The sequence below is a fragment of the Vanellus vanellus genome, assembly GCF_965231255.1.
Source record: "Vanellus vanellus genome assembly, chromosome: 9".
Classification (NCBI taxonomy): Eukaryota; Metazoa; Chordata; class Aves; order Charadriiformes; family Charadriidae; genus Vanellus; species Vanellus vanellus.
In genome coordinates, this window is record NC_138914.1 from 6,988,759 (window position 1) to 7,012,072 (window position 23,314).

General features: G+C 40.1%; 1 long non-coding RNA gene across 1 annotated transcript in view; it reads left to right on the forward strand.

Annotated features, from left to right (window-relative positions):
* The first annotated feature begins 320 nt into the window (after positions 1–320).
* The window catches only part of LOC309675550, a 159,287-nt gene continuing 136,293 nt past the window's right edge, over positions 321–23,314 (forward strand). The window contains exon 1 of the long non-coding RNA XR_014269509.1: positions 321–455. This is a non-coding gene — a long non-coding RNA (uncharacterized lncRNA). The remainder of the gene's footprint in view (positions 456–23,314) is intronic.

The following is a 23,314-nucleotide window of genomic DNA, read 5'->3' on the forward strand; positions in this document are numbered from 1 at the left end:
GGAAATACTGTCCGCAGGTTTTTTTTACAATTTCTAAATGCAAAATGTAGATTTTCTGTACATTTTTTTTCTTAAAATTGTATTGAAAGAGATAGTTACATTTTTTATTTCTGACATAACTAGTTTTGAAAAAGAAAACATTTTGTTAAGCAGGATGCCACTTAAGAATGCACAGAAAATGTGTTACCTGAAAAATTAGCAAAGTAACGACAATAACACAGCTAATGCTCTATTTTAATTAAAATCAAAACAGAGAAAATTTTCAAAGACATTGATATAAAAATGGTCTTAACTTTTCCAATCAGGTCTAATAACATAAAGGAGAAATCACCAAGAGCATGAAGGAGACTTTCTTATTTGTTTGGGTTTTTAGGAGGACTTACGCATGAGGCTGAAACTTCAGATTTCAGAGGAGAGAGGATGGTTTGGAGCAGAGGACCGGTGTGGATATCCAAGTAAGTCAAGTTTGAAACGAGGACTGTGCTCCGCATTGAGTGTACAGCTAACTTTCCTTCTCCAGGGCGTACGTCTGTGAGTAGGATCGGCAGCTTTGATAATCAGGGGGATGGAGATGGGGTTGGAGATTTCTGTCAGAGGAAATGCTCTGGGTGTCATATAGAAAAGAGAAGGAAACTAATGGAGGCTCCAGGGGGAGAGGCTGACATGCTCTAGGAGGTGAGGGGACTCCTATGGAGAGCAAAGCTGGTCCTTTGTGGGAGCTGTGATGTGTTTTGTGTCCTCAGAGATCTGTATTTGTGGCTGGGTTAAAGAGTTTCAGGGACAACCACAAGATCATAAACTCCACTATTTAAGGTCACTCTTTCTCACTTGTTTTTCATAATTTTGGTAGTTAATGTCCTACACCATTTGTTCCCAAACCCAGTGTACACAAAAAGGATTAGAGATGCTAGCAGGGTCTGAAGTAGGGTAAGATAATGAACAAGCCATCAACAGCCTGGCCAGCCATGTATTAGGTCCATGACCTAATCATGCCAGTGTCCCAGGTCCACTGCGTGGCTCCTTTGGACCTAGCCTTCCTCCAGGGAAAGATTTTGGAAGGAAGGAGGAATTCTTTTAATTTCGTATCCCTAGTTTGTCCAAAAAATGTGTTGACGTGGTTATCTCCACAATTAATCTGAATTGCTCTGGTTTTTTTATGTCTCTGGGAAAATGTCCGTTGACTTTCCAATGGGAGTAAAATTTTGAAAACAGTCTAAAGAGCAGTTCCACAGATATTGCTTCTTTTCTCCCTTCTCCTTTCACTGTAGCTCATGTTTTTCACTGTGTAGCTAAACTAGGAGGCTGAAAGCTTAGCAGTTTATTTAGGATCAAGGCTTTCTCCCAAACTGCAAAGCAGAGGACCCTGCTAAACATCAGGAGAAGATCTAACTAGTACAGAGTGTTATATGATTGGTAACAAATCCCTTTCTGTAGCTGTTTGCTGCTGCAGGCTATTTTGGGAAGATGATTGTTTTCAATATAATGGCTTGCACTGTATGTTTGTACATTGCTTTATAACAATGAGGACATTATGAGATTGCTCCCATACCTACTCTTCATGTTCTGCTAATTCATTTTCCATTAGACAGCATTTATAAAGACTATAGCAAGATTTTTCCATAGTCCAGTTAAAATAACTGCTCTTTGTAAAAGGACCTTATGCCACAAAGTCCTTCCAGTCCCTAAAGGGGGCCTACAGGGGAGCTGGGGAAGGACTTTTTACAAGGGCATGTAGTGATAGGATGAGGGGGAATAACTTCAAACTGGAAGAGGGGACATTTAAATTTAGATATCAGGAAGAAATTCTTCACTGTGAGGGCAGTGAGCCCCTGGCGCAGGTTGCCCAGAGAAGCTGTGGCTGCCCCATCCCTGGAGGTGTTCAAGGCCAGGCTGGATGGGGCTTCGAGCAACCTGGTCCATTGGGAGGTGTCCCTGCCTATGGCAGGGGGTTGGAACTCAATGATCTTCAAGGTCCTTTCCGACCTAAACCATTCTATGATTCTATGAAAGCCAGGGGGACTTCACCGATGGTATTTAAGGCCAATGCAAAACCTTCTTACCACCTACAAGCTGTGGCTGTGACTGCACCCAGCATCCTGCATAGTCAAATATCTGCTGCCGGGACCTTCTTGACATTTGCTCCTTAAACAGCTGTATATTGGGGATGGGAGGTACTTTTCCTACCCAATCGGTTGTTTGCTCATCAGAGCTGTAGCTAAGAGATGTTGTGGGAGGAGCAGACTGGTTGCATCTCCCTGAGATGGGTTTATAAAAGGTACTGGTTGCTCTGCACTATTTCTGGCTATATGCAGTCGGAGTGGACCCATACTGCTACAGCCCCAAGTAGCTCAAGCTCCAAAGCCTGTCCCTTTAGCCCAGGCTCTGAAGAGTGATTTATTTGGTTCTGAAGGCAGGTATTACCTAAAGACATGGGTTTTATAGCTTTATGCCTTCCAATACTTGTTTCATTAGCCATTGTGGAAATTAACTCCCCCCCTCAATATAAAGAGGAATTCTGTAAAATTTGTGAAGAAAACTAGGCTGTCTGGTGAAAAATCATGAGAAAATCATGGTATAAATAGTTGTCTATGTTATTGAAGCTTGATGAAGTAGGCTGTAGTGACTGATTTAAGTCATTGAATAACAAAATAGAAAGTAATGGAAAAAGCCAAAGGTAACAGCCTTGATGCTGGAGTTAAATGATTCATCTGACTATAGCTGTTCTAAAGTCAAAGGTTAGTGTGCTGAACTGGTGTAAGGAATTATTTCAGGAGGCATGCGAAGCTCTTTCGAGTTGCTGAAGTTTAAGTTGTACATTTGCCATTCCCTTATTATTGGCATAAGTTATTGTATAAAAGCATTGACCTCTACTGTGTGAAGTTAGCACATACACAATTATTAGGAATTTATTGAAGACAGATTGAAATCGGATGGCACCATTCAGGCCAACGGCAAAAGTAAGGCTAAAACTGTAGGTAATAATGGTAAGGTCATAGGTTGTTTGTTTGGTTTTTTTTTTTAATATAGTCAAATGCTATGATTCATACTTTCATATTTTTCCAAATATTTGGCGATCATTCATTCTTGTCTAACAGATCCCAACTGCTAAATTACCTGTGATACGTAGGCAACAGTATTACAGCTAGCAGTAATTTGGGCATCTATGTCTAAAACCCATTTTTCTCCCTTTTGCACTGACACCTGTCTTCCTTTCCTTTCCTTTCCTACATAGCCTGCGTGTCATATGCTTTTTCATACTGCCCATGTCAGTTCTCTCCCCGTTGCTCTTCTTTTGTGTCTTCTTTCATTTCTCCACTCATTTCCTTGTCCTCTCCTTATTTTCTCATCTCACACTGCCTACCAGTGTGATTACCATTCTGTATCTTTCCAACCCACGGCATCTGGTTTCACTTGGCTGTCCTTGGCAGGCCTTTTATATTGCTCAAGGGGTTGGCTTCTTACTGGAATATACGCCCTTCTGGGGCCTTGGCTGGTAAATGTTAATGCTTAAACTGTGTGTGCACGCTGTTGGTGGCATTTTGCGGAAGTTCTTGGTCTTGGGAGTCGAGTCTGCCACAAGGGCAAAGACTATGTCTGTTTTCAAACACTGAGGCTTCTGCAATGGAAGGCAACCTCAAAGTAACCTGGAAAAAAGTAGAGCAGAGCAGGCTGCAAGATATGGTCTACATCCCTTTGAAAGCGGTGCACCTATGGAGAAAACCTTAAAATAGTAAAGTGGAGAGGAGCGGAGGCAGGCGCTATGTTGGGGAAGCTGCTTCTCCTCTTTGGTTGGCAAGACTGTCCCACACGGGGCAGGACAAGGGGAGAGGGGTGTATAACACTACTTAAAATAACCATGAAGAAGAAATATATATCACACGTGATAAGACCCGACGAGAGAGCTCCACCTCTAGTGCATATAAATTGCTTAAGTGCCGCTTAGCTCTGCCCAACAGAATGAAAGCGGTTTTTGTTAAAACAGTGCATGCATTCTTGAAAATTTGCAAAAGCTGAATGAAGTTAATGATAGGCCAGGAGAGAGGAAGGTGGGAGACCGGCAGATTTCTCGAAACGTGCGGGCACGTTCTCATCTGCTGCTGGAAGCTAGCAACTTGGGGGGAGTAGTAATGATTATAGAAATAACACACAACTTAGCCTTGAGCTTTCCTAGCAAGAAATACTGTTACGCACCAGTGTAATTCTGCTTTAGCATTGATTTATCTGGGGGATAAATTAGCTTCTTTCATTATTATTTGTTGTTGATTTTTTTCATATGGCTTTGCTACTCGACTGTTACTTTCCCATAACATTTTCCCAGCATGCCTTCAGAAATATCAGAAAATGCTCAGAAACTCTCCAGAAAAGTGCCAACTAAATATTCCACAAAGTGCTTGCAGATCTTGTGCAATGTTTCCCCTGGTCTTCCCCAGCTGTTTTTTAGCATTGATCTAATATTTCCCCCATGACCAGTTAGCATTTTTGTGACATTAAAAATAGTGGGGAGGTTGTGTTTCTACATGTGAATAAAGTGATTGCTCCGATTTTCGGAAGAAAATCTGTGTTCAGTGTTCTTCTTCACCGAAAATTGCTGCTCCAGAGTGCTTCTTAATCATCTGGTTTCTTATGGTCTTTCGGGGTTGTCTGTGGCTTCTCCAAAGGAAATGAGGTACTCTTATTACTCTTAGTATTACAATTCAGACTACTCAAAGTACATCGCATATGATACCTTCGTTTTCCACTGGTATCAATAGGCTTTGCACCAGGCTCATAATATTCTACATAACATTTAAACAGATTACCCACAGTATTTTTCAATATACCTGTGTGCTAAAGGAGAGGTATCTATGCCAGCTGTCTACAGCATGAGGGATTTAGGTTACATGGATGTACAGCCATGCGCATCTTACCTGCCTTACGAAATAGTTTGCATTCACTTCGCCAACGGTTCTTTTTTCTTCCCTCTAAGTTGTTTCTAAACAACATGACCCAAACAAAGACTGGTGAGATCCAATAAGCACAAGTTTTGTGCTGTTTGATGCTAATTGTTTCACTATGGGTCCAATCCTGAACGGTAGTATTGCAGTTGCGAAGCTCATCACCTGTTTATCAGAAAACTGTGATTTTGGGAAGCACAAGAATCGTTATGCAGAACCAGGCCTCTAATTAGACTGATAAAATCTTGGTAATGCATAGTTGCTTTAGCAGGGCAGGCAAAACCCATGGTGCAATTTGCAAGGCTTCTTGTCTTTTGAGGACAAACATTTCTGGGAAGTTTTGCAGGCTTTTCAGATCCATTTCTCTGTGAATATAGTTGGTGGAAATCAACTTGTACCATTTTTATAGAGCTAGTAGATGTCATAAAAAATTGTTCCAGGTAGATGTCAGTATGATCTTAAAGCAACATTGAAAGGGACCGTCTCTTATCAGATATAATGAGCACTTCCTGCTAGAATACTTCTACACTCAAAAATGTCACTTAGATTTGGACTACACAGATGTGAAACTAGGTAAAGCCCCTATGGACCGAGCATTCAGCACTCTGGTATCTGCTGAATGGCCACTTTTCATAAAACATTTGAACTATGAGAGTGAAAGTCATCACAATATTTTGTGTATTCAGTATGTTTTCTATTAGGAATATTTTATGCCACCAGTAAATTCTATATTAGACTTACATCATTAACCCCTGTGTTGGCTTTCTAGGCAAATACATATTAGTACGACATCGAACTGTGCAGCAGAAGTTGCTCTGTGCATACGCTTATGTCTGCTAGCTGTTTCTGAGGAGAAACCCCTTCTACCTCTTTATCAGTCAAAACATCCAGAATATGGGATATTTTGTAAATCCAAATAATGTTTTAGTAAGAGTCTTGTTGTACTCTAAGACACGTATTGTAGAAGTGCTGTCATTACCATTTAGAGGGTTTCTTTTACCTGGGAACCAACTGATAAAATCGAGCTCCTTGGCAGACCCTTGATTGTTGCCTCTGGGTTTGTCGTGTCACTGGTTCAGGTAGAGCGCTCGATTTGCTGTGTTGTTTAACTTTGCTTCCAGCCACCAGTACGCTCACTTTATCTGTCCTGAAAATAAACCCCTCTTCACTAGCAGAGTTACAGAATTTATGAAAACCTTTCCCTCGCAAAAGGCAAACAATCAGGTGCTTGATTCAATCAATACCATAGAAACCGGAAGAGGGCAGATTTAGATTAGATATTAGGAAGAAATTTTTCACTCTGAGGGTGGTGAGCCCCTGGCGCAGGGTGCCCCGAGAAGCTGTGGCTGCCCCATCCCTGGAGGTGTTCAAGGCCAGGTTGGACGGGGCTGGGAGCAACCTGGGCTGGGGGGAGGTGGCCCTGCCCAGGGCAGGGGGGTGGAACTGGGTGATCTTTAAGGTGACTTCCAACCTAAACCATTCTATGTCTGCTTAGAACATGAATCGGCATCAGCCAATGCAGTGAATATGGTATTGCATTTATGCTTGGATAAAAAACAAGGCAAATAAGTTCGTGTTTTTTTTCTATAACCTTGAATTGTAAGATTTTTCTTAAGTCATTTTTAGGATGAAAAATATATTGTATTGGAAAAGACGCTTATGGCCCAGAACACATCAAAAGACAAGACACCACAGGCATTTCTTTTCAGCTACAATGGGACCTTCTACAACTGACAGGCCTATTCAAAATTATAACAGAGCGATATCCAAAGTTTTAAGATGTAACTATTAGTTTCATATTTCATATGAAAATATTTCATATTTTCTTTTAAGAAATTCAAAATAAAGAAAAATATAAAAAAATGTAATTATTACTATCTATTTGTAAAATAAGGAGCAGATAGTGGCTGTCAGCACTCACAGATTTCAACTTCAATGACCAGGTTTTTACTAGAAAGCAGATTTTTGTGCAAGGTGATTGAAATTACTTCTAGAATTGTATGGCAGTTGAGCCCAAAATTGCTTATGTTTAGTCTTGTACTTTAGCCATTTATCAACCTTATCCCTAACCTTATTGAGAACATGTAGACCTAGTAGACAAAAACCATTAAAGGCAGAAATGGTAGTGTGGACAGCGCTTTTCTTGGTATCTTCTGCAACCTGCACTCAGAAACACGCCGTTTCAGGATCTAGCACTAAAAACTACCATTACTATTTTCAACAGTCTGGAGGTTGATGTAATCTCTTGTATCTTAGGTCCATCCTGTACCTCTGGAACAGGACTGGGGTGGTCATTCTGGATAACAGTAATACATAGAAATGTTTCTGTATTGGTAAGGATGTATGTATAGACGTTATAAGAAAAGTTCATACTATAAAAAGTATACATTTGTAAAACAAGAACATGTAAGAGAAAGGCAGAAGAAAACAGAGTTAATAAATAGAGACTGAAAAATTACAAACTGTTGTAACTGTAATGCAGTGCTTAAACAAAATGAGAGGTCAGTGTGGAGTCTCTGGCTGTAAGTAGTATCTGCAGACTCATACAAAATCTTTGTGAAGAAGAATTACTGTTGACTTTAAAAATGACTAGTACCAATTCATGCTCTGTTTTTGCAGTCTTTTTTTTCTGTGTGTGCGATTTGCTTATTTGTTTTCAGTACTGATTAATTAGAGAGGAACCATAATCAGACAGGCTTCAAGGCTCAAAGTTTGAGTTCCTTAAATCAATCTAGAGAGACCATTGCTCCAAATAAAACTAGCTGTATAAATATACTATTGTATAAATTTTTGAGAGATACTATTGGACTGGAACAATATCCCAGACATTACTTCTAAGATTTATTGTCTGGGAGTCTGAATAATATTCTGTAGAATCTCTATTATCAGAATCAGGCCATGATCCGCTTTGCTTTAATTGGCTGGCAACGTACACTGCAGCATGTTATTCTTGCTATCTACTTAATCCCAGCAAGAATAAACTAGTCTCTGCAAACAGCAGTCTTATGAAAGAAAACATCAGACTTTATATAAACCAGACTTAGGGTTCATAGAGAGGAGCGCCCTTGTCCTCGCTTGACTAAGTAGTTGTTGTACGAATAACCTGTGCCGGCATACGGAGCACCTTTGTTGCCTTTGTTCCGTGATGAGCTGAAATGAGACGTCAAAGTTCATTTGTCCCCTGCTGCGCACAAGCCAAGGAGAGAAGCACCTTTTTGAGCTACTGACGATATCCGAATGTCCCTGGGCTTTAAGAAGCACAATGTATTCTGCAGCAGTCACTGTGCGTTTCTTGTTCAGGGTTGATTTAGTCCAGTTTAGTTTGCATGTTTTGACTTCTTAATTTATTCATTGTGAACATACAGCTGAGAAAAAGATCCAGGTTGCAGATGACATTGGGATGCCTAAATAAGAAGACAAACTGTTCTGTAGTGCCACAGGGTGATGGCAACTATGTGAGTTCACAGTTAGTTTTCACATTTCACGTAAATGAGTTTACATTTAGATCCTTCTTTAGGGAGCTGTTTGGCATCCTCGTGTAAACAACAAGGCCTTCCTTGCCCAGAATAGGCTTCTATCCCAACCTCAGCAGGCATCTTACAAAACCTGCAGAAGTTCGAGCCATCCGTGTGAAGGACCTCCATCCCCATATAGCTCTGCTGTCCCTGCCTGCAGCAGTACAGCTTTACTATCATTTACGCTGCTGCCGCAACACCTGAAAGGTTTCAGTGCCAGAATTTCTCCAGAAGCGGTAGAGGACTCCCCGCTACTCCCAGGCAGACTCCCGTAGAATCATTGAATTATTGTGGTTGGAAGAGACCTTTATGATCACCAAGTCCAACCATTAACCCAGCACTGCCAAGTTACGGCTAAACCATGTCCCTCAGCACCACATCTACATATCTTTTTAAATACCACCAGAGACGACGACTTAACCACTTCCCTGGGCAGCCTGTTCCAGTGCTTGACAACCCTTTCAGTGAAGAACTTTTTCCTAATATCCAATCTAAACCTCCCCTGGTGCAACTTGAGGCCGTTTCCTCTTGTCCTATCGCCTGTTACTTGGGAGAAGAGACCGACCCCCACCTCGCTACAACCATCTGGAAATACCTTCAAGGTGGTGGAGAGCAGGCTGCAGAACACTGCAGATCCTGCTGTCCTGTTAGCAGTGGGCGGTAGGACCGGGGCTGGGAGTACTGCAGCACAGCCCCATGCTCTGCCGGCGCTTTGGAAATGGGCTGTGCGGGGCTACTTGCCCTCACGGGTAGCAGGTGGCTGTATCTGCTCACTGCTTGTTAACCACGAGTACATTGGAAACAAAATGATGACTGGTGATGGGTCAGAGTTCCTCTAACTAGTTAAGCAATTTCGTTACTTAATAATTAACTGGCTAGAGTTGCCCTAAGGAAAAAACCTGTATGACTAATTTTTTTAATGGAAAAAAATACAGTTGCCAGGAAACAATAGCATTAATTTGATGAGGGTTGCCCTTAGCTGATGTATTTTAGGTGGATTGAAAAGTGGGAGGCAGGTAGGAGGATAAATAAAAGTAAGTTAGAACAGGTCTCAGTGCACCAATGATGTTATTTTGGAATCATAGCAGGAGTCTGCAAGTGGTTGGTCTTGTGTAGTGCTTCCCACCGAGGACTGAAGGAACCGTTCTACTCATGTGAAATCTTAGGGCTTTTAGGAAAAGGCCCAAGCAGGGCAGGACCTCACACAATATGTATTGTTCTTAATACTAGTCAAATAAGAATTTTATGTGACAACTGAAGAGTATTTTGATTCAGACTCAGAAACCATTTTGTTCATAGAACTGAATAGCAAGCGTGATAGACATCTCTTAAGGAGTTCACTAGAAACTTCTCATTACTTTCTATACTTTCTAACTGGACCTGCTTGTGGTTGCTAATGAATGCACCAACTGTGCTTAGGTGTTTGTAATGCAGTTGAGGTCCTTCTGTCGCCAAAGGAAAGAAATGCCATGTCATTTATCAAAGGTAACGGTCCACCAAATTGCTGCTTCTGAGTGTACTCCTGGAGACATCCTGTGATTTGCGAAACACTTAGAAACCACATGTATTCCGGTTATCTTGTCCAGTGGTCATGTACAAGCTTTGTGTAAATACACGTATTCCTTCCTTGAACTCTTTGCGGTGTGGTAGGGAGTTATTTATAATTGGGTTGAATGTTGTATCATTGTCCAAATAACCAATTTGTTTGGAGTGGCAGAATCTTTTAAGACAAGGTAGTTTTCCATCTATTATTAGACCAACTGATTTAGTTAGAAAGAACACAAAGTTTTCTGGCGCACAAGGCACTTTTAAAAAAGATTTTTGTGAGATTTTTCAGGGGTTCTTCAATAACACGAAGAATAAATTGTATGTCCCAAATTTGTTTATTTTTTCACTGTATGATTTAGTCTACCATTATTACATCCTCCAGCCCTTGCCTCCTTCTATTCTTGGAAAGATTGCAACTTGAACTCATAAATCTTCACTTGGGAATTACAAAACCTCGCATTATGTATCTTATTCATTGTAGAATTTTAGAGGAATCCCTGGAGTCCTACTTGCCACGTTTTCATAATGTTTAAATCGGATTTGTTGTAAAATTCTCCAGAGCTTAATTGAAGGAGTTAAATTGGGCAGAGAGAAGATCCAGGGATTTATTTTTAAATGTATCGTGGAAGTTGCTTTATTTCCTCATAACAAAGAGAAAATTGCAGTTGGACATGAGCCTGATCTTTCAAATGAAAGTGCCTTCAGCTGAGTATGGTAACAAGTTTCTGAGCTGGTGTTTAGTGACCACAACGATTAGAGATAGCATAAAAGATCAATTTGATTTGCCAGTCATTTTTTGTCTAATGCTTAAAAATCTGTCTTGGAATAACTTTTTTTTTTAATAATTTCAGATCTTTTTCAGTAATTTGAAACTTTTTTGGACTCAGAATTATTTTGAAGGTGTCTGGGATAACACAGGTTCATGCTTATGGGTTAAACCCTAATGTGAACCTGACTTACTTGAAAAATTGATTTGTTTCCAGAAGACATATCTCTCCTCCATTTGAAAATGGTATTTCAACCAAAATCAAGTTGATACACTTTCATTTAGGGGAGAAAAAAAGAGACTGTTTCAGTAACGTAATTTTCTGTATGAAGTATTTAGATATTTTAAAATTAAATTTGAAGACAATATTTCTTGTCCTTATGCGAAAATCTTTTGAAAGTTTAGGAAATTCAGGATTTTTAAAAAATGAAACCTGAAACATAGCATTTGAACCCCAAACATATTTTCTTTTTCTCTGAAAACACTGGTGTTTTATTATATAACTCCATCTGTAAGTAGAAAAAACCCCAGAAACTGTCAAACAGCCCAGTGTCCTGCCCATCTCAGGGTTCTCTGGAGGAATTCTGTTCCTCGTCTGCTGGTGGAAGTCTCTGGCCACTTCACTGAAATCGTGACGCTAGACAGCAGTGGCACAGAAGAGAATGGTCACAGTCTGGTTTCCCTTCAGGGCAGCCAAGAAAACAATTTATACCCACTGCTGTGTCAGAAGGGGAACAGCCACACGGGTCCAATTCGCTTGCAAAGCATCAGTAATGACGAGGTCTGCGTGTGGTTATATTCTGGATATTTAGAAACTATTTTTCCTTATTTTCCTCAGTCTCACAATCTACTTTTAGATAAAGTTGTAGCAAGGCTATATCCACTGAGGGAACATACACAAGCACCGTGCTTTTAAAGCATATTGCTTGCTAGAAAAACTAATTCCAGGATCAAGACTGCCTGTGATAGCGCACAGACCCACTTCACTGTGCAGCTTATCTTGGAAGGGGTCAGTTAAATGGTTGAGTAAAAATCAATTTTCTGTTAAGTGGAACCTGGTTATATTAAAGTGGACCAAGTCATTATGCTCAGAAATTTTCCCTTTCAAAAACCCGTGCAATAAGAAATTCAGAGATAGATCATAAGGTTGCAAATGATGTGTGGGAGTTTATTACATTTTATGTTGGCTATGTGACACTTTATTGCATTGAAATATTCTTTTTTTTTTCTTTTTTAATCTGAGACAACTATGTATGCCACGCTCCTGTGACCACTCAAGTCACAGAAAGCTGTCACCCATTTCCCAAGCTACTAATGCTAGAGGAAAGCTAGAATTAGAGGGATATTTAAGGACATTCCTTTTAAAAATAGTAAGACAGTACATGGAATTGATCTGCAGAAGTAGCTTACTAAAGTCTTAGAGAACTTTCCCCACATCAGAAGAGCAAATGTATGTGGACACAGATGTGTTCTAAACTGTAGAGGCAGGATAGTTTGCATCCTGGTATTTAACATACCAATGACCCGATGATTATGTATGTTCTGCTAATTTCCTCTTGAGCTACAACTAATACCATAAGCCTCACTGAGATGTGGAAAATGTAGCAGTAATTTCAGAAAAGCTTCCAATTTTATCCTTCTTTGTTGCTTGGTAACAATAGTTTTAGCCCAAATAAAACCTGAAAATTAAAAGTTTTGGTTTTTTTTTTTTTATATATTAGAAAATAAAGAAGAAGTTGTTCAGATTAGAAATAATCCAAACCTCCTTGCATAACCTCATTGGTTTCCCCCAAATGCTGCAGGGGAAAATCTCTGTCCCTGGCTTATTCCAGTGGAAAATGTTTGAGCAGTTTGCATGGGACGTAAATTAAAGCGGGAGAAAGTCGTAGGAAAGCTGACAGCAACTCGGTCTGTTTTAAAGAAAACAAAGTGAAAGTCAGTGGGAGCCTGGCTGCCCTGGAATGCCTGCCCCAGTTGTGAACTGTGAAATCCAGATGGTTTTCCTCCCTGAACAGGGAGCGCTGCCGCATCCCGGCCAGGCCAGGGCTCGCCAGCACTGATACCTGTGCCCCAACGCCGGACCCGTGTGGGACCGCTGCCGCCGAAGCCCCTCTTGCGCGTGGAACCCCCGAGGTTTCGGCCGCTGGCAGGAGAAGCGGTGATGTCCCCGCTTCCGCGGTGGGGAGGAGGAGGAGAAGCGTGGGGATGCATTGCAGTGTGTGCCGCACACACGGTGTTTTAAATGCAAAAGCAGCAGCACTGAAATATTCCAGTTGTTTAATAGAGGCAAACGTCCCATGCTCTGCAAAAGGCTGTTTCTATTCAGTAGCGAGACGAACTTTCCTATGTTGCCAGTATGATTAAGATGACTTGGACATAACTTCTAAAAGGAGATGATTCAGACTTCTCTGGTATCGGTAACTGGATTATAATCACATTGTTTACTTTGGGCCACGCTACGCCAGCGTCGCTCCAAGCGCAGAATCTCCTTGTTAGAGTCACTGATTTCAAAGGATGGATGGGCAGGTTCTGCCCAGAGCGTGGGCAGAGTGACCAGAGCGTGCTGCACGCATGGGTCTCTTGATCCATAGTGGCAAATTGCACTTGTAATCGGGACATAAATATATCATCGTTTTCAGACACATGTTAAATCCAAGTATATGTCCTCTTTACTGACGGGGAGTGAGAGAGAAGGAAGTAGCTTCCTAATTTTGGAGCCCTCTAAAATGTTAATGGCGCTCATATCATAACAGAAGATTAAAGAACATGCTTAGAGGACTCGCTGCCTTCTGCAGTTGCCATGGACCGCAGTACTGCAAGGTCACAACTGATGCTGGAGATTTTCCAGTATTTTTTCTGAGGTGTTGATGTTAATCAGCTTTCAAGGGCAGGGTGGCATGTTTAATGATAATGGAAATGTCTAATACTAGTGCTTTTGCTAGCTATCTCTTGCATGCCTTTGTTCCAACCCATCCATCAAGATTAACTAGAATTTATTATGTTCAGCTTCCTTTCAAGCAGTGTCATTAGAAGCATATAACCATTTGTAAGATTTATTCATTCACTTCAAGGATCCTGGAAAGATGTGCAAGCTCAAAGAATGCACACATAACTTGATTTAGGATGGGATGAAGGCTTCATCTTATCAGAAACGTTGCTTAATGAAGAATAAGTATCAGCCCAGGGTACCATTCTACCCGACATCAGTCTCCCTCTAAGGCAGATGCTATCTGGTCCTGATGTAGCTGTGTTTACACAACTGCTTTTAAAGCAAATTTGGTTGCCACCAGGATACTCAGAATACTTTCAGTGCTGCCAGCAGCACGTCTTTAACTCCTCTGTGATGAATCTCTTCTCAAAAGTTGATCCACCGTCTCCCTGACCTGAGTAGCTGGCACCCGGGAGCGGATGCAAAATCCCAGAAACATCTCTGGTTCATTTCGGTAGTGAACATATACCAGAACTGATGCTTCTGTAAATGTTAGACTTATGATATACAGTGTGCTACAGAGACGATTTGCACACGCTCGATAAATCCATCAGTCTCCGTTGACCTACGCATACATCACAGCCTGGCAGTCCCAGAGGCACCGCGCTCATTACAGGTGCATGGTAGAGTTGATCCATATGTGGTCAGACGGGGCTGCTTGACATCTGGAAGTGCCAGACAAATTTACCGAATCCTCTGTTGTTTTTTTTTTCCCCAGCGACATTTGTGGGTGGGAAGGTGGGACGTTGCCTCATTCATTCATTCATACGTACACTTGTAAGTAAGCCTAAGGAGGCAAATGCGTGAGGATAAAACAGATTTTAGCTAGAATTTCTGAAGTGTTTCAGAAGGGGAAATTCCTTTGAAGGGGATTAAGGAAATGGAGTATTAGTAGCTGCTTCCTTTGTTTCCAAAACTTTGTAGAGGACTGGATTTAATACAAGATGCTGCTGGAGTAATGTAATGACTTCTTAGCTCTGTTAAGGAATTCCACAAATAAAACGTGGAGCAGTCATGGAGTGCTTAATGTCTGCATGACTGAGTGGAACATTCTCCCGTAACATTCAGGTTCTTCAAACCAGATCACGGCATTGGGAAAATTAAGTCAGGCCGTTAGTGATGCTATTGATATTTGCGAGTTTGGAAATACATATACCTGAGTAAAATTTTGGAAAACTTAAACAGTGTCTGCATCAAGACCTCGAGGCAGTCGCCTGGAGCCCATATGTAAATTATTAAATACTACATGTAATGGAACCCAATCTTCTTGGAACATGAAGCAGCAGCTAAATGGAAACTTTGGCTATTACCATATTCATATTTCACGCTAAAATATTTTCAAGATCAAAGTTCTGTTATTAAAACAATGGGCATAAAAATAACAAAATTACTTTTTGTAAAACAAACAGATTCTTTGTATCTGAGAGGCTTTTCACAGAAATCTTTATTTTGAAATGATAATACGTTACAGATTTCTTTGCTCTACTACTTTGATTCATTCATTAAAATATTTTTAATTTTGGCATGTTGCAAAGGTCTAAATAAAAGCATTTTAGTTACATAAATACAGACTCTGTGGACTCAACAGTAATATAGTACGTTTGGAAAACTGTCATTTATTCTGAAAATATACAAAGACCAAACCACAGACAGAATTTTCTGTACATTGTAAACATTCTCACAGTATGGGTATAAATATCCCTTCTTTGATTCATTGCATGCCAGGTCTTCAAGTAAAGAGATAGAAAAAGAAGCTAAAGAAAAGGGATTATAAATTTACCAAGACGCTTAGAGGCAGTGAAAGCCAAACAAGAAAAGAGCTTACAAAGCTTTAAGGCACTGTATACAGACAGGACCATAAAATTATAATAACAATACTAGATAATATAATCTCATATTTACATCATTTTCATCTGCCAAGATCCCCTCAAGCTGTGGACTATTTAAGAAGTTGTGGTGGTGGTTGTGTGCAGAGATCACTGTTTCTGGTGGGTCCTGGGCAGAGCTGGGCAAATCTTCGATCTCAGAGGGAAGTTTGAGAACAGTTTAACAGGGTCAGTGAAGGACAATTTGGTGTGCGGAGTGTGTGCATTTGCAGTGTGAAACGTTTCAAGACCAGGTTAACATTTCCTCTCATTGTTTCCATAGCAAAGGTTTCCCCCTCCTTCCTTTCGAGCTTTTTGCTGTCTGATTTCTGTTAGGCTTTAGGGACCACCTTGTCCGATATCCTTCCTCCGACAGTGTGAGGCGTGATTTGCTTTGCAGGAAAGGAAACCCAGCCGTTGGCGATGGTATGGTGGAAGATTTTCCTAACTTTGGTTGTGGAGTGCATACCAGAAAGCAGGAGCTTTTATAAGATGATTACCTTAAGCTTACCTGATGTAACGGCAGATGGTCTCATGTTTAGACCCATATCCAGTTGCTGATTTGCAATACCGTTAATATCTCTAATTCTGCTCTATCTTGCAGCAAAGAGCTCGGTGGTTGGTGTCCAGAAGTACTGCATTTTGTTGATCAAGGGTGAACGCGCATATGTAGATTCCTCCTCCTATGAACCAAAACTTTTTTTAAGGAGAAGGTAGAGATCCGGGCAGTTGTCCTCTCCCCCCAGGCCAAAGCACCTACAAGATGCAGGGTCGGTCGGGGCCAGCCTGTTGGCTCCCCCACCTGGGAGAAGGTCCCTGGGCCGTGGGGAGGGGGCGGCTGAGGGTCCTGTGGAGCTGCCAGGCAGGGGAGCTGAATATTGCTTCATTTTTAAATGCAAATGTATGGAAATTTTGGTGGGTCTAAAGTAAAACTAATAATTTTTGGTGCCTTTTCTTTTTTTCTTTCCTTTTAAAAATGTTTTTCATTGTCGTTTAAACACGCGTTTAAAAATGCACCATTCTATGCCCAGTAGAGTAAATCCTGAAGCCTTTCTCCAGCTGAACTCCTCTTAGGAGACTTCTTTCCTCTTTTCCTGGCAGAGCTCCCAGTGCCTTGATAGCAGTTTTATCTGAGTAAAGCCCTGCGTATTTGCATGACACTGAAGAGCTAAAATTATCTCTAAATAGAGCAAAAAAAATGCCAATATGTATTGTTCTAAGAAAAATTGCTCTTTGGTTGGCCCGGAGGGGACATACTGTAAATATGATTTAAACATGTCTCTGCTACTACTGTCTGATCTTATCATCAGATGTTGCTGTGGAATTTGTCTATGCAGACCCTAGAAAAGAAAAACAGATTGAGAACATTAGCTTATGCTGTGAGAAAATATCTTCAACTCGCTTTGTCTGGCACAAAAAAAAAGAACAACAATCCAACCAACCCCGCATTAGAAATATGCTATAAAAAGGGAAACAAACATTAAAATGCTGTCTATCTACTTTTACTGCTCTGAACTTAAAATGTAAGTGCAGCTTATTGATTCTTTGATGTCAGGAAAGCGACATATTTCTCCCGTCCTGTCTGACTGTTGTGATGAACTTCAGGTTTTCATCCGTCTTCCTGACACTAACGGTACGACATGCCTCTGAGCAGAATCACTGCCTGGAATCTGATTACAATAGAGAAGAAGCAAGCACTTTTCAGGGTTCTTTATGTTAGAAATCTTGTATTTGTCCAATAAATCATGTCACCTCACAGACTGGTCTAGAAAGAGGCTGACGTTTGTCAGTAGAAATTTTTTTTTCAGCGTAAGCCAGCAGCGTATCACACCATATATGTTACAATTGTTTGGGGTTTTTTGAGGAGGAGCTCAGTAATACCGCACTGGGAAATGAAGATGACAAGGCCTATAAATGTCTGAAATTCAATACAGTTTAAGAACTGGAGTATGTTATCAGGCACAGGTCGCAATCGGTTTTGCAGGGCCAAAGCTTTTTACATTTTGTCATTTTCTAACCACTGAAACATGAAGAAGTCCTGCAAAGTGCTGTGTATTGAGAGTAATATTTGCATTTTAAAGTTGTTGTAAATGAATCTAGGAAAGATAGGAAGATGATTCGGTGTGAAGGAATATTTACAATAATCCGACGAGATTACTAGCCTGTCTTCTATTTAATTCATACCTTAGGGTATCTCTTTATAGATACCAAAGATACGATTTCATAGGTAAAGCACCCAGGACAGTTGATAGAATTTGTATGGGTTGCAGCAGCGGCAAAGGCAGGATGGTGAGAGTTTCAGTACAGACAGGTTGTCGATCTGTGGGTAGGCTCAGAGAGCTGATACGCATCAAAGTCCACTCTGTCGTATTACATGGCCCAGCTGTGTATCAGCGCTGATGTAAGTTTGCCTGTACTTGTCTGCAGTCAAATCTTCTGCTGGAGCAGGGCCATCCTACCGGGGAAGCAAACTGAGATCCCCCCCGAAGGCCACTTATAATTAGACATCTAATGAAGATAAATGGAGGAAAAATGTGACCACTTTTCTGGTTCTTTTTGCATTGAAAGATACTTAGCCATGTCCATCCACAGCCTGTATGTTCTGCAGCAATCCATGGGGAACAGATTCCCTTGCTGCTCAAAAAGTGCTGACCAGGCAAATACTGTGCTTGGAGTAGGGACTAGTGACCCTAAAAAAATAAGTCTGGGACGCAGGACCTGGATATATTCCCAGCTTTGCCACTTACCTGCTATGTGACCACTGGGATTAACCAGGTTGGGGCTATATATTCTTAAAGCTCATTTCCTGATTCTAGCAGAGACACAACTGAGACAGAAGGTATAGAAATAAATAATCTGGCCGTGTCTTCAAGGTCCTTTCCTACCTAAACCATTCTATGATTCTGTGATCAGTTACTTGTTTCAAAGATACCAACTTAGTGAAAAGTGTTACCTCTCCACACCATCCTTATTATTTATGTGGACAGCCCTTATGGTCGCATAATGACTCAAACAAACCTAATCAGTCACGTCATCAACCAACAATAGTACCAGAGCATACTGCATACGGAGAAGGGATGGGACTGGAGACCGCGTGAGGTCTGCGGGTACGTGGTTAGTGCTTTGCAAGGCAGTGGAGTGGCGAGGTGGTGGGTGCAACGCGTAGGCTGGAGACGGATGTGGAAATGAACAAAAACACAGGCTGGAACATGTTTTAGACTTTAGACTTCAAACTGTGCGACATGACAGGAGAGGTTACGAGGAGCTTCTACGATTAGAATCGCGGAATTTAGGAAAATGCTTAGTAGAAGTTGGCATGGTTAGAAAAAAAATAAATTTTACCTACAGGAGCTCTGAGTAAGAGTATAATCAAAAATAGATCTGAAGGTACATGACTATGTGAAGAACAATACATGAATGAATGAATAAGTCCTTACAGATTCTATGTAGTCCTTATACTTTTACAGAAAAATATTTATGGTCGAAGGAGTCTTGCACTTGTGTAAATAGAAGGTTCCCTATGGTAAGAATACTTAAAAAGGAGAGGATTTTGTCTATATTGTATTATCTCAGCTGCTTTTTTGGCTTCTGTAGCTGCTGCTGCTGCATTCTCTAACTCATCGTTTTTTCTGAATTTATTCAGAGAGAAAGGTGGGATGCAGCAAGTACACTATAAGGAGGAAACTGGTTTTGGAGTGCTTCCCAAAAGTGATATTTCAAGCAAACCTTGTGTGATCAAATATTTGGAAAAAATCTATCATCCTAAACCATTTCATGTTTTGCTAATGTATATAATCTGCTGCTTTTCTCATTTTCACTCTTTTATTTCAAGAAAATGGCAGAAATCAGTGAAGTTCTTATTATTTCCTCCCAGAGAATAATCAAACAGTCTAAATGGCAATGGCAAGAAAATTTCATATACAGCAACAGTTAGTATAAAGGCAGTTAGAAATCTACCTTCCCTAAATTCTGATTTGAAATTATTTTGTTCCTGTAAAGGTAGTTTAAAGAAGAATGAGAATGAACTTAAATAAGTTTAACCCCACTGAGAGTAGTTTTGAAGTCAGTCATAGTCAGTAGCTGTATATACCTGCACTCTTTTAGTCCAATTGTTTTGTGCATTTTGCAATGCAGAGCTTATATGTAGTATATCTCAATAAATACAATTAGAAATGCCCCTTCTTTTACCCTTGCGCCTGTTTTGGAGCAGACTGGAGAATACCAGTGATGGGGATGTGTCATTTTGCCTTTTGTTTTTCTGACTATTTGAATTCCAAATAGAACATGACAAGGGCAAACTACACTTTTGAACTCTGACCTCTACTTTAGATTGAATGTGAAGTCTAAATATCTTCCTCTTTGACTGTATCCAAAGAGAGGTTTGTCAGAGACATCTTATAACCCTGTGGCTGCAAGGGTATCCTCTATTAATTAAAAAAAGTTTTCTGAAGAAGTTCTGACTCAGTAGAATAGACAGGGGGCAAATGTGGAGAAGAAAGGCACATTGTTCCAGTAGACAAAGACAGGGTATCAATTTTCATAAATCTGCATTCCCAAGACAACTGTTCAAATCTGGTAAAAGGTCCATTTCTTTGAACTTACATACCAGAAAGCTTTTATTCCTCCGCTCCGCAGCAGACAAGAGTACAGGTTAACTGTGTCTCATCAACGTTATGCTTTAGAAGATTCGGAGAGAAATTCTTTAGTTTAATGATGGAAGGTACTACCTAGTTCAAGAAAAAATAAAAAAGAGAAAGAATGAAAGGGTTACCTGTGGTGCCAGACAATGTTTTAGAAGATTCAGTTTCTCTAAGTTTTCAAAGCCCAGCTTTTGAGCTTCATGGTTTTATATTCCTAGATGTTATAATTAAGGATTTAACATTACTAAAAAAGATGCGTAATTATTCCTGGAATAGCACATACCAAAATTTTAACTGTCAGTGTCCTGCCTAGCCTAAAATCTTTTGGTTTGGAGTTCTTATTGCTATTTCTTCTCTCTTTGAGACTAAATGACAGTATAAAATGGACATTATTTAACCACAGTAGAAAACAGATACAGAGCTTCAGCTTCTGTTATTCCATATTGTGGTATGAAGCTGTCTTTCACTGCTAGCACAAAATCCACACCAATTTACAAGTTCTCAGCAGCATTGCATCAGAATTATGTGCTTGGCCACTCATGCAGAATAAGCATATTTCACCAGTTATTCCCAGTGCTGGTGAAGTATAAACATTTGCCTCAGTATTTTCCCCAATAATTTTAATATTTATTGCATATTTTTTCTAGAAGAGCTTCTAAATATCTTGCGTGAAAAGAGGCCTTTGGTACCTACATTCATATAAGAAAAGCAGTGCGTAATCTAAAAAAATCCCAATCTAAAAAAAGTGAACAACAGGTAGAAGGAAAGAGTTAATTCCTAGACTGAAATTCTTTTTGTCTCACATAATGCTTGTTTTGTGTTTGTGTAGCAGCACCTTCTTTCTTCTTCTGGGTCCTTGGGTCCAGAGATGATAGGATAAGCTTTTAGGTAGTAGTGTAACTACAGTGTGTAGAGGACTATGAAGACAGAGGAAGATATTACTACTGCTGCAATAATAGACAGCGAATAGACAATGAAGTCCTAAAGCCCTTATGATTCTGTTTACCTTCTAGTTTTCAGTCTTTTTTTTTTTTTTTTTTTTTTTTAATGTTTTCAAGCCTTTTCCCACCATCAGGAGGGCTAGGAGGATACTTTCCTAAAAATGATAGAGTCCTGGCACAATCAGAGCACTTCCATGACTGGGGCTAGAAGACAGAAAATTCATCAAGATTAGAGCTATAACTGAGATCTCTAGATACAAACAAGTTTGTCAGTGTCAGGACAGAAAAATGCCAGGAGCTGTGATTGGGTTCATAGGATGAAGAGGCAGGCAGAGCCTAACTAGAAGTTAGAACACCAAGAACTCAATTTATAAATTTCCTGCCCTGAATTTACAGACTACAGAAATACTTGCGTAAAGGGAATGCAGCAAAGCTGTGCAGGGAATGCAACCTGTAAAAAAACCAAACCAAACCAAACCCAAACCAAACAAAAAAACCCCAAACCCAAACCTGCTGAGATTTAAAAATACAAATCCCTTCCCTCCTTCCTGTCTTCTCCTCATCTCTTCCCTGACTACTTTATCCCCTATGAGCTTTCTCCTCAGCTATTCAGGTGACGGTTCTGCCAGATGGTAATGATGTCTGTCTTGGGAACCTGAAAGAAGCTGAAATCACATCACCTTTGGATCTGGTAATAGGCGCGTGCATCTAAAAGTGTCCTTTTCTTCTATAGCTACAGGCAGTTACACCAGGTGAATTGTTTCGTGTTTTTTAGACGTGTTTAAAATTAAGACAAAATCATATCCAGCTTCTTTTGAAATGGATGTGAAGGCCTGCAGAGGAAAAAATGGCATGCCGACTCATTTTTAATTAGTGTCTGTTTGTAGGAATATATATATATATGCGCACTCATGATTTGAAGACAATTTGATAAATTGTCAAATAAAAGCTGATCAGAGCCTTTGCTGTTTCAAACAGGAGAAGCTTCCTTCAATTAATGAAATTTTGACCAATTACACTATCAGCTAATTAAACTCAGTGTCCATAAAATGATTTGCTATCAGCAATAGTTATGCTGTGGATGTGTATTCCTGTATACCTGTCCCACAGTGTTGATAAATGCAGATGGTCTTTTTTCAAGGATAAAAGGGCACATTAGTGTAGTGTAGCTAAAATTACACTTCTCACCACTTTAGCCATTTGTCCTTTGATCCTTGTATCATCACAGACCTTTACACAGTGCTGCAGGGAATCATCTTAATTCTTAGAAATTATTCTTGGGCACTTATTCTTCTGCTTTTTCATATACATACTAAAGTTTCTATAATCACACCCTATCACTCTCTTACAGCCTCTGCTTATCTGAAAAATCTAAAGAAACTTTGAGGGATAAATCACGGGTGCCCTAATTCGTGTTGTTGCTCCCCTTGACTTTCATGAGAACTAAGCTATTTGAACTCTTGCACAGGATACTCAGCAGTGATCAAAACTTAAATAGATTGCCAGTTCAAAAGATCATCATTTCCTTGGAAAGAATTTAAATTAAAAAAATCAAGAAGACTATAACCCAGGTAATGTCTGGATGATAGAAGAGATTTGGAATATTCCACAGGAAAGAAGAAACTCCAAAGCAGAGGATTTATATTGTCTGACTCAACTTTTTGTATGTGGAATTATTATAATTTTTTTTCATCAATAGGAAGAGTTGAAATATGGAATTAACTCTTAATGAATTGGAGAAGGGTACGTGCTCCCAACTGGAGAATGTAACCTGAGCTACAGTGGCCCTCTAATCTTCAGGTTCATAAAATAAGTAACGTGTTCCTGACTTCACATACTAGGGCATCTGAAAGGCAATGATTATTATGTTTTTCATTAGGAAAGACTGAAGGAGATAAAGACTAAGGGAGATAAAGGAGATTCATAGGCCTTCTAGGCTTTAAACAAACACGTAACTGATTTGTTGAGGGAATATCTATTTCTTTCTGGACAAAGCAATAAAACTCCCCTTAAGGGAAGGGAAGCATTGGTCTCAGGAAGTTTAAGATGTGTGAAATGGGAAGGTTTCCAGTATAAGAAGGTGAAAGATAAGGGTGTGCATGGTTGCCAATTATTT